The following is a 12,137-nucleotide window of genomic DNA, read 5'->3' as shown; positions in this document are numbered from 1 at the left end:
GGCGGCGGCCCTCGCCGGGCAGCGGCTGTCGGGAGGGACAAAAATCGCAGGGGTGGGGGGGCTTTGGGGGCGCGGGCCCTCCCTCGGGTGGGAGACCCCTGCCAGCCCCAGCTGAGCACCCTTGCTGTGACTGCGCCCTGAGCACAGAGGCTTGCACCCATTCGACACCCTGGGGTTGCATCAGGCATGTCCGCATGGATGGGTGCATGCTGTCTTCTCTTGTAGCGCATTTGGGCTGCAGAGGTTTGTAATGCACCATTAGACCAAAACCTTTACTGAGGCTGGGAGTTTCAGTAAGCAAAAGAAAAAGCCTTTATTTTCCCCAGTTGCCTTGGCTGGTTTAATTTTTTTATATATAATTTTTTAATTTTTTTATATATACTTTTTTTATATGCGTGTGTGCATAGCTATACTTCCTTACAGACCCTGCATTGCTTTTTGTCCTGAAATTATTGTGACTCTAGCACATTACCTTCTAGCCACACATGTGCATCCACAACTCCAGTCCTACGTTTTCTGAACAAAGGAAATACCTTCTGAACCTCTTGGAGTGCACTTCAGTTCAGCTTGACAGTGCTTTTAGACACATCCAGTTTTGGGAAGGCAGGTGGAGTGATGAGAGGCAGGCAGAAGAGGAGCAAAACTCTACAGATGCCCCCTCCGCCCCTTGCTCATGAATGCACATAGCAGAGCACTCAGAAAATGTCCTGGTACAATGTAAAACTTGCACTGGAGCTCGGCTGGTGTCGTCAGATTCACTGGGGTGAACAATGTCACAGGTATCATTTCCATAGGTGGCTCCAGTAAGTACATTAATCTATGGAAATCTTTACAGTTGCTGGCTCTAAGATCTAAGCAGGCTGTAGTCAGACACAGGGTCTCTGCTACCATTGGGCTCACTGCCACACCAGGGCTTTTGGATTCCACCAGCTCCCCATAAAGGAACACATAAAATTAATATGAATATTAAAAAGTCCTTTGTTAAGAGCCCTGGCCAGCCAGACTTCACAGATACCATCCTAGACTTCAGAAAATGCAGTGGTTTTGCAAACCATGACTTGTATGGCAATAGCAAGGAGCTGTAAAGCAGACTCATACAATTAAATAGCTATAACTGTATCCCATAATAAATGCCATTACATTTTATGGCAAGACTAAACACCATTCCTATTGTCTTTTTTGCTCAAAGGTCTCAAATTATTTTACACAGTAAATACACTTTACCACAACTACTTTGCAGATAGGGAAACTGAGTCACACTGGCAGAACTGAGAACAGAATTGGGGTACCTTGCTGCTCAGGCTGGTAATCTAGCAGTGATGTTATATATATAAGACAAGCCTTGCATTATATTTGTGCTATAACTTTGAGTTATATTTAAGTATCATTTCTTGATGCCGTAACCTTCTTCACCGATCTGTTCTGGAGGTTATTCCATCAGCACGTGTGCCTGGTCTCAAAAAGACCCTTACTGGTATTGCAAAGGTGTCAGAGTGACACAGAGTGCACCTGGGTCTGTCTGCAGGATACGGGCCCAGATTAGGGATGAGGGAGACTGCAGTCTACCCTGCTTCACGTTACACATCGCTTTATGATTCCGACCATGTTACTAATGCAGCTTTGGATGGAGCAAAGTCTGAATGCCTCTAGCAGCGGCCTTATTTCTGAAACCCAGCAGAGGGCAGATCACAAGCATAACTCAAGTGATGAAATTTAACAAATTAAACTTGGTGAGGGGGTAAATAACTCCTCTGAAAGAGCCAGCTGGACAAATAATCCAGCTCCAGAGATCTTTCCTTACCACTCTGTGTGATATTACTACACAGTATATTCAGCAAGAAGCTTAAGGGAATCAGTGCTATATCCCATAGCTAGGTATTTAACCCATTAATGACCTGATGCAAAGCTTGCTTAGCTCTCAGAAGCTAATCTGGGTCTCTTTGGATAGAGCAGACTGTGAGAAGAGGTAAATGGGAGTCCGCTTTTACAGGCTGTTTTCTGTTCTGGAAGAAAAAGGGGGTTTGCCATCTACTTCAGCAAAATCATTAAAGTGCAAATCTCCCTGCTGCATATTTCTGGCACATTGAACAAGATGAACAGCTGAGGCCTCGGTCACTCGAGCCTGTTATTATTATAGACAGAGCTGGAAGTTGGGAGTAGCAGCAGTTGCTTAACGTCTTCTGTTGAGAGACCATGTTTTCAGCTAGTTATATGATGCCAAACTTTAAATATTGAGGCTGAAATTGTAGGGGGAGGGGGGTTTCACTCTATGCAGTCATTTTTTGGAAGTCTCTGAAAAAAAAAAATGGTGCAGTTATTTCTGAGCTGAAGGTCAGAAGATAAAATAGGTTTTTTGACCACGTTAAAAATATCTCCTCTGTTTCATTAAGGAGCTCTAACATCTCATAATTTGGGGCAAGTAAGATTTTATCAGGATGATGGTTTGGATCAGAATGTGCTTTTCAGACTCACTCAGTCGCATGCTCCTTTAAGGGAAATAGGTCCAGTGTGACAGATGAGACATGTGATGCCAATAAAGGAATAAAAGGTAGTTAGCAAGGGAAGGGGCATTAAGGAACCAGCTGTTCTACAAGCAAATTAAAGCTCTGTAGGAAAAAGAGCTGTTCTCAGTGTCTTAAGATGGTGTTTTAGAGGAGGGAGTATTAAGTTGAAGGGAGCAGCTTATCATTTGAGAGACTTCAGCCTACAAACCCTGGGTAAAGGCTGTGTTTTGGCAAAGCGATTGAAAACTCTTCCATAGCAAGTGGTTCTTAGGAGTGGGGAAAAACAATATAAAAAGTGAGCTTGAGCTTGCTGTAGTGGGAGTTTGTTGCGCTCACAGACTAGTTTTGAGGTACGGAGAGGTGAAGCTGAGCCAGGATGGGGTTTGTGCTGCTTTGAAGAGGTAAGGTGTGCTTCAGTACAGCAAGCTTTTGATGAGGCAATCTTAGAGGAAACTTGCCTGATATCTGCCAAATTTATTAGCCTCTGCAAAGGCATCTACTGCCAATGATCTAGAGATGAGGCTGGAAATGACTGAGTAATTTCTGTGGATGCTTTATCATTCCTCAGTTTTTGTGTGTTGTTTCATGAGCTGGGAGCCCTGCTTGGTCATGCTGCTGCAGAGCCTGGTCAGGCGCCGTGCTGGGGGGGACAAGCTTCCAGGAAAGCTCAGAAGTTCTAGATTATCAAGTTCATGTGATTTTTGAGTAAAAATTCTGTTACTTTCTGCTGTGAAGCAATAAAGAGCAGCTGTACAGCAGCTGCGGTTCTTAGAAAATAAAGTTACTGTCTTCTGGCTTCTAGAAAACCAGACTGTAAAAATCCTAACAGCAGTTCTTAAACTGGTGTGGGAGAGAGTAAGGAAGAGGGTCTTTGTTATGGCTATTGGGGCAAGTCAATGACTTGGCTACTTAATGAGTTCTGGAGCTGCAGTTGTGCTTGAAGTTGATTAATGCTTACCTGAAGCCTTGAATGGGCCTGATAGAGGGAAATCTCCAGTCCAGTTTAAGAAGTTTAGATTTAAATATTAACGCCTGTTTGGCATTAAACAAGGCCATCTCTGTGCATCCAGACAAGCTATGTTTAGTGACTGGAAAGCTGATCTACACAGGCGCCCTGTTGTAGCGATGGCAGGCGATGTTCCCAAGACACGAGTGCTCCGGTGTTCTGCCTGGACAGGTTGGCTCGTAAAGAACTTAGCATCAAAGTGAAGCTGAGACACTCCAAGGTGAGAAAGTATTGAGTGATACTGCCTCTTAGGAGCTTCTGTTTCTATTGTTTGTTGACTTTCCTTCCTAAACTGCAGGGTTTAAGCTGTCGAAATCATGTCCAGTGAATGCTTCACAGGTGCGCAACTTAAGTGGGGTGGGAAAATGTCTTAGCACTGCTGACTTGCTGCGAAGCTTGAGTGAATGGCATCACTAGCTAATTGAATTGCCTCTCTGCTGCTATCCCCAACCAGTCATGGGACTAAAACATGACTTAATGCCCCACTGTAGAGTTCTGTCACCAAGATGAGATGAGCCTTTCAGCAGCATTGCTGCAGTAATGGTGCAGTCTGCCATCCCCCAGCAACCAGGATGCAGCTGCAATGCAAATACTCCATAAAAGCAGTGACAAGGGGGAAGGAGTTGCAGGGTGGGGAGGAGAAGGAGAGCTAATCTTCACCAAGTACTCTGCCTGAATCAAAACAGAACTGATCAATCAAGTAAGCTGTGCCTGCTTTCTGCCTTTCGTTCTAACAAAGCGATGCTCTCATCAGCTTGATCAGCAGATTAAAGATGAAGTGCTGGCATCTTCCCCAGGAATTCCTACACTGGGACAAGCTGCCTCCAGTCCCCTGTTCAACTGTGGGCTAAATGAGGATGGAAATGGAAGTTATAGGCTAAACATGCTGTTCCTTAATTTTAATACTATCTTCCTCTTATGCACGAGGACAAAGGATGCTAGACAGCTTTGCTTAGCTTTTGGTAGCCAAAGATGTTATTTCTGGCCCCTGAGGACCTCTTTGTGCGTTAACTAACAAAGTTGTACCTATAATATCTGAGAAAAATAGTCATAAAGCAACTACTGATCGCCATTGTTGTAGACATAATATGTGGAGATGGACTAAAATCTGTCTGCTCAAGACAAGCAAAGGTAATTCATCGATGAAGTGATTGCCTCCTCTCTGCCCTTGGTGTTCAGAGTAATCACCTTTCCTTGTTTGTTCTCAAATATGAACTGTTCTCTGTGTGATCCAAGCCAATTCAGAGCTTTGGCAGTTTTGAGTCTGTACCATAATCGGTTAATTTACTTTGGAAAGAAGCACAAGGCAGGTAACTTGTGTCGCTGTCTGGCCAGCTCTGACAGCTTCTGGAGTGCTCAGGAATTGAAACTGCAAGCCTTCGAAGGCTTGGTTATGCTGTGGCAGTACTTCATCCACTGAACAATGCTGGCTTTCTCCAAACTCTTTGGGGCAAGTAAGAAAATACTTTTCTTGGCTTGCGATGTAAAAGGTGGACAGAAGACAGGCACGTAGGGAGTACTGGCACTGTAACCACTCAGCTACCTGAAGTTCCCCAAAATGTACTTGATTGGAGTTGAATAGTTACTGTATCTTAGGTAAATATTGATTGATGAAGATTGACGCACCGAACTTCTGAAATAATGATATTGTTGTGCTGGTAATCAATTTCCTGGCTACTTAGTATTGGATGTGTTGTCCTAGATTAAAAAAAAACCCAAACTAATAGTGTATAAATAGCACACTTGTGAGAAGAAACCTGCAAATACATGGAGGCTTTGTCGTCGGAAGAATATCTTAGCTCTTGCTTTGACTTTCACATCTTCAGGCCTAGGCTTTTATCTTTGTGAGTGGACAGTGCAACACTGAATGCCAGGATCCACCTTTATATTGAATTCTTAAGTGAGAAATGTTGTACCATTGCAGTAGGGTTATTTCTTCTACCCAAGAAGTCTTGGAAATTACAATAAAACAAAACCACTATCTACCAGCCACACTTACATTGCCTAGGTCACTATGTCTATTAGAACAACTGATGGCATAATACTGCAGCAGAGCTGTGTTGCACTTCATGTCAGAAAGCTGATCAGCCCAGGGCTGCTGCACGCCAGGACAGCTGAACTGCATGAATACAGCTGAGGAAAGTCAGAGGCTTTCTCTGAGCATCTGACAGCTGAAGCAAAGTTGAAAAGACATCCCTCTGCCCTTACCTCATTGCCACATTAAGATCAGACTGATTGATAAAGCTTAAAACCAAAATTCTTCATCATAACATATTTGTTCTCCTATAACACAGTGGAATACACCAAAATGCATAACCATGTTACTATTAATGGACTGTGGTGCAGCAGCAAATTGGTGCAGCGTTTGGGATGGTACGTGGCTGTTCAGTGTGTTCCTTGGCATAGTGCTTGCAGGCTGGGCATTGGAGCTGTTTTATTTAAGTGGTGCTTTTTCTCATCATCTCTACTACAGATTAACTATGTGTTTCTGGTTTGTAAAGTGAGCGGCCTTGAAGTATTGTGAAACACTTCAGTAAATCAATGTTTTCAAAGGCTTGGTGAAGACGTATAGAATTTCAGTAAAACATTTTGATGTTCAAGGGAGTCTCTTGCTGCTGGTTTTAGCCTCCTTCCAGGTGTCACTGAAGGCCTGCGGAGGCAGTGGGCTTTCTTATGTGGAGAAAATCCTGTCTGTTCGTGCAACTCTGCCATGCAGTAGCTGCAGCAGTGCAACGCTGGTAGCAAGGCACAAGTAACTATAAATACAAACCTGAATATCCAGCTTTGTCTCTCTGTGCTCTTCTGTGGTGTTGTAAACCAGAAGAACCGACTATGCTATCTTATGCAACAGGTATAAAGAAGTAAAACCTGACCTGGTCCCCTGAATGCTAGGCTGGAGCTCTGCTCAGTGGGTGGTAATGACTATGAGTCTATATCCAGGCTGGATGCAGATCTTAATCTGTGTATACTACATCTCACCTGGCAAAGAGCAGGTATCTGTGTCTGTGGGTTATGCATCTGACAGGCAGATATAAGTGCTCCAGTCAAAAAATCCGAATCTCCAAATGGAAAAGCAGTGAAGGTGAAAAGGAAGGAAAAGGCTTTCCAGTCAGTGCCAGGACTCTTTTGGATGCAGATAATCAGCATATGTGAAAACTTAATCTAAAGCTTTCAAGGGTGGTACCAAAAGGCAATAATAAATTTAGACTGACCCCGATATACACTTGGCATTTTGCTGTGGTGCATTGAAGTATGTGGATGAAAAATTAACATGTTTCAAAACTATCACTCTGCAACTGTTGGTTCCAGAGCCAGCTTGCTGTAGGCTCTTGCCCACATAGCTTAAATGCTGCCTGATTCAGTTTTTCCCCTGACAATATCCTTCAAAAACCTTGAGCTTAAACTGGTTTCCCCTTCCTCAGTCTCTCTTAGCACTGGAGATCAGAGTAACAGAACCAGAAATCATCAGTAACTGGTAACTCTGGGATGTAAAGTCAAGTCTCTTCTCTGGACGCGTTCTTCTGTTCCTTAGCACTGACCCTCGCTTCCATGAAATGGAAGGAAACTGGACCAGTGCGTGTTGTCTCCGTGCCCACTGAATCTCTCTGCCATGAGAGCAGGGGCTGAATCCACCATGGAATATAGGGGTCTTCATAGCTGTAGCCTTCCAATGGCTCAACAGAATAGTTGAGGGATAAATTGTGCATTCTGTCAAACCAGTAAAAGGCAGGAATTAAATGTGCATAGGGCAAAAAGCTTTTCTAGGCCTGAGCTGGTTTAAAACAACGTAGCTTTGCTGAAGTGAGTGATAGGTCTTTGGATCAGGCTTTACACTCTCTGTGTATCGGGGGAAAAAAAAAAAAGGGACCTGTTAAATGTTTGTGGAAGGTGTGAGCTTTTTGGTCTTTTCAAATTTAATATTTATCCTTGTAGCTTCTGTCTGAATTCTTGATATTGTTAAGACTGGTGTTAGCAATAGCATGGAGAATGAGATTTATTTTTTTTTTTTTCCCCCTGTTCTTTTTGTCACCCCCTGTCTTTACTGATCAAAGTTAGAGAGCACTCTCCCTGCATCTCTCTGGCTTCTGTTTGCCTGAGAAGCCATTGCTGACTTCTGAATAAGTTCCAGCCTGTGCCCCAAATTTAGACTAGCTTAGGTGGGAGCAGGGTGTGTTTGAGAGGCTTCTGCAGATGTCTGACTTGCTTTTCAGTTTTCCTCTTGCAAAAGCAACATCACCAGGTGAGAAAACCCAGCAGGCAACCAAATGGCTCAGTCTCCACCTTGTCAGGAAATAGGGCTGTACAGAGAGGGAGTGCTTGCTTTTTAGACACATCCTATAGGATCAGGGTTCTTGCAATGTCAGGAATTTAAGACTTTTTAATTCCCCCTCCCCCCTTTTTTTTCCTTGCTGGTCTGAGCAGCTCTGGGCTCTCCCGGCATCACTTCTGTGCAAGGACCCGTCTGACACTACTTATGCCAGGTCCTGCCTCCCTCGCAGGAGAAGCAGTCTGCAACTTTTGCTGCTCTAGACAACGCTTCATCTCGGAGAAAGCAGAGCTCTACAGAGTGGATTTGGGGTAAGAAGAGAGAACTTCAGAGGGAGGGAGGGTTTCCTAACCTGGGTTAATGGAAGCGCTTTCCTTTGCATGCTCTTTTAGGAGGGGAGGCATTTTAAAGGCTGTGGTCCTTCCTCCTGCAGGGTTGTCTTTTATAATTGATAAAAGATTAAAAAGTCCAACTTCTGGTGTGTGCCTGCTAATTAAACTTCATTCAGTTTGTTTCCTCTCTGCCTTTTTAATTTTCCTTGGGACCAATATGAGGGAGGCTGAATCGATGAAGTCTTATTTTTTTAATCTGCTTTTTTTTAAAGAAAACAACCCCCCCACACCAGAGTTAAACCCACTAAAATGACTTGGCAGGAGCTCTGGTTTTGCATTGTCTCTGCTGCTGATTTCCAGGCAGGTGGTGGGGGTTTAATGCCTTTAGGCTGGTGCAGTTGTGCTGCAGTCCGAGCCCTGTGCTCAGCTGCAGAGCCTTTGCAGGAGCGCATCAGGACGCACCGGCTGCTGATGCAGTACTTTGGGAAAGGAAACTTCCTGCATCTCCCCCCTTTTCCCCCTTCCTTGACACTTCTCAGGTTGTCACCCCAGTCTCACTCCCCCCAAAGAAACTGGGGGTTGTGTGGCAGGGCACAGGAGGACGAAGGAGAAATTGGGCACTGCAGCTTTAAGAGTGCAGTAGTGCCAGAGCTTTTCTCCTTCAAGTGATCTGCAAAGCAGCAGCCTTAGCCAGGGATTCCCCTTCCCGGCTCGTCCTAAGCTCTCCGGAGCTGCCAGCTGGAATCAGGGGGTTTGCAGCCCCAACTGACTTGCCTTTACCTCTGATTTTTAAGCAATGGGTTAAAACCCAGTCGTTTCCCGGAATGTCTGGACTCAGACCTCAGCTTCAGCACCCTTCTCGCAAAAGACCGTGTCCTTGTGTGCTTGCATCTGCTGAACTGAGCTTAAAAAGTGTGGTTTATGAATCTTAGAAAAGTGGTCTCATGACCTCCAAGCATTAATACCTTTCTACAGCCTTCAAAAGTTGAATTTGCATTGGAAATGTGTTAGCACAGCATTTTACTGCAGAAGTTTATCTTGCATTTTCTGGGGAAATGTGCAGTCTGAACACAATTTGTTAATGGCATGAGGACTGAATTTTTAACTGAAACGGAAAAAAAAATCACTTGGACAAAAATGTCTGCTAGTAACTTGCATTTTCCTAGTATAAAAATATCTATATTAATTGAAATGCAGCTTCTTACCAAATCCAGAGTCTTGGTAACTGTATGAATGAATGGGGCAAGGGGGAAAATGCAGTTTGAGCAATTGTCAGTTCTGTTGAAATAGCAGTGAAGTCAGCTGTGCTGGAATCCCTGCAGATACAGATTTCATAGAATGTGTCTGGGGGTGAGGGGGGGAAGCTACTCAGCAGTCGGTTGTTATAGCATGTACCAAGTTAGACCCTTGCTGCTGCGGTGGAGTTGATGCTGGATGACATTAGCAGCATCTGAAATGACTAAATATTTGACTTTCCATTTTAGTAATGTCTCTTGACACCAGGCAGGGTGTTCTTGTCCCCACTGAGGCTGAGGCAATTACTTGTGTCTGCAACTTTATTTGAGAGTAGTAGTGTATGTTTACATTGATTAGATCTGTAATTGTGGTGGCTTTTTTACTGCGTGCTTGCACAAGGACTAAGAAAAGTCAGTCAGAGCTGTAGGAAAGGTAAATGTTATCCTCATCACAGAGGAGGGGAGCTGGGACCAAAGTGTGATCTCTCAAGGTCACACAATGCAAGCTGATGGAGGCAAGCCCCTAGGTACCTTCAGCTGCAAAGTCATTCCTTTAAATTCAATGAAACTTTCAGATCTTCCATCAGAGATATCTTGGGCTCCAAGTCTTGATGACACAAGGGGAGTCATAAGGCCGAAAGCTTGAATTTTGCGTGACGTAAATCAGAAGTTAAAATAACTGAAACTCAAATGATTGCAATGCAGACTTTATGCAGCCTGCTAATACTGTGTTACTTCTGTTTTCCTTACGTCATATTAATGAGCAAAGATACTTAAGTTAATTGGTAAAGTACTTATGCATAAGTTTGTGGCATTTATGAAGAACAACTCTCATTGGTAGAATAGGAACAAAATAAAAGCAACTGAGTTAACAGGCTTGATGTAAATCACCAAGGGATAATGAATGTGGCAGGGTGTTCCAACATATGGGCATTGTGGAAGGGTAATTGCCATAAGGGAATATTGGTCTCTGCCTTAAGAAGAAAACCAACTGCTCTAAAATGGAACAGAAGAACAGACTTCACCAAAGGCAGTACGAGTGGCGACAGCATGGGAACTGCAGGGAAGCAGCTACTTTCTCTGGAGTTCTGCTTTCTGGAGGTGGGCATGAGAACCTCTTGAAAGGGTTCTCTTCATGTCTCCTTGAAAACCTGGCATGATGGCTGTCTACCAGATATAGAAAATAAGAATGATTATAGAGAACAAAAATGAGCCAAATCCAAGACTTGGGCATTTCAAATAGTGGTCCCTGTACTGAAGTGTCATCAGACTGGTAATCTATTCTGGTGAAGTATAACTGATTACATGTAAGGGCCAAGAGCCCTTCAGCACTGAGCAATGGGAGGAAAAGTTGCAAAAGACAAAATAACACCAGAGTGCAAGGGCTGGGGACATACTTTATGCTATTTATCCTTCTATATCCTATGCTGCCCTAGCAGTTCTTGCTTTGTGCACCTGGGAAGGCATCCTTCAGTACACATTAAATCTTAACTGGAGTTTGTAGCACCTCCAGTACCACCTTAAACTTCTGTGCTATGCCTACAGCGATCCAATGTGATAGCTGTCCAGATAGCGTGAATATAACCAAAAAGCCTGAGTGCATGGATTCAGTGCCTCTGAAATCCAGACTTTACTGTGTCTGGCAAAAGACCGTATTTCAGCTGATTTCTTCCTTTAATGCTAGTCTCCGCTCTGGAAAGCGGTGTTCTTTTCCTGGCTGCCATATTGATTTTAGGGTGAGTTTTAGCATTTGGGGCTGCCTGGGGTATCCTGCTGGAGTGTCTTTTTATAAGAGTCAGGCGTCTTGAAAAAGTACTGGCTTTATAGAATGTTTGTAGGTTTATTCTTAGTGCCTGCTCTTGGGGGCTTATGAGCCTGCACAGAGATACGCCATACCAAATTCTCTGTGGCTATAGCCAGCACTACTTCTGGAGCCTCAGATGACTCTGCTTTGCCACGTGTTTAATGAGTGGGACTAAAATGGTGGTTTGCTTGTTGCTGCTGACTCTTCATTAGCTGTTTCCAGCAGCTGGTATAGAAATGGTTAAGAAAGATTGGGTCAAATGACAACATGTGTTTTTGGAGAAGGTCATGGATTCTGTGCCTTGTGCCCCACTGCAAAAGGCACACATCTTTAAATGTCTGGATATGTCTACAGTTTGTTTTAACTCTTGCCTTTGGTGTGGCTGAGGAAAATGTAGTGTAGTGCAACTGCAGGCTGCGTGCGAGACTGTAGGGATGTAGCTTATTTCCAAGCTAATGTGTGCTTCTCCCATTGAATGACGTAGTCCATGGGTATGACCTAGCACTGCAGTGAACTCGCGTGTTGTAAATCTCTTTCTTCCAAGAGGTCTGGTTTTATGAGTGAAGAAGTATAGAAGTGATGTGAGGAGGGATCTCTTTATACAAAGGGGAAGTTAAAAATTGCTGCTAGACCCCAATTGGATGGTCATTGGTAATGCCTGTTCCCGTGAGGAATCTGTAAGATATGATTTCCCTCCCTGAACAATGTCAAGCATTTAATAGTTTTGCCCGTTTTCCCACAGACCTGAAACATTTGGACTGGGGCAAGGGAGAGAAGTGATGTGAGGAGGGATCTCTTTATACAAAGGGGAAGTTAAAAATTGCTGCTAGACCCCAATTGGATGGTCATTGGTAATGCCTGTTCCCGTGAGGAATCTGTAAGATATGATTTCCCTCCCTGAACAATGTCAAGCATTTAATAGTTTTGCCCGTTTTCCCACAGACCTGAAACATTTGGACTGGGGCAAGGGAGAGAGGCTGCTTCTTGCA

The sequence above is a fragment of the Egretta garzetta genome, unplaced genomic scaffold (assembly GCF_000687185.1).
Source record: "Egretta garzetta isolate BGI_Z169 unplaced genomic scaffold, ASM68718v1 scaffold69, whole genome shotgun sequence".
Lineage (NCBI taxonomy): Eukaryota > Metazoa > Chordata > Aves > Pelecaniformes > Ardeidae > Egretta > Egretta garzetta.
This window is presented reverse-complemented; position numbering follows the sequence as displayed.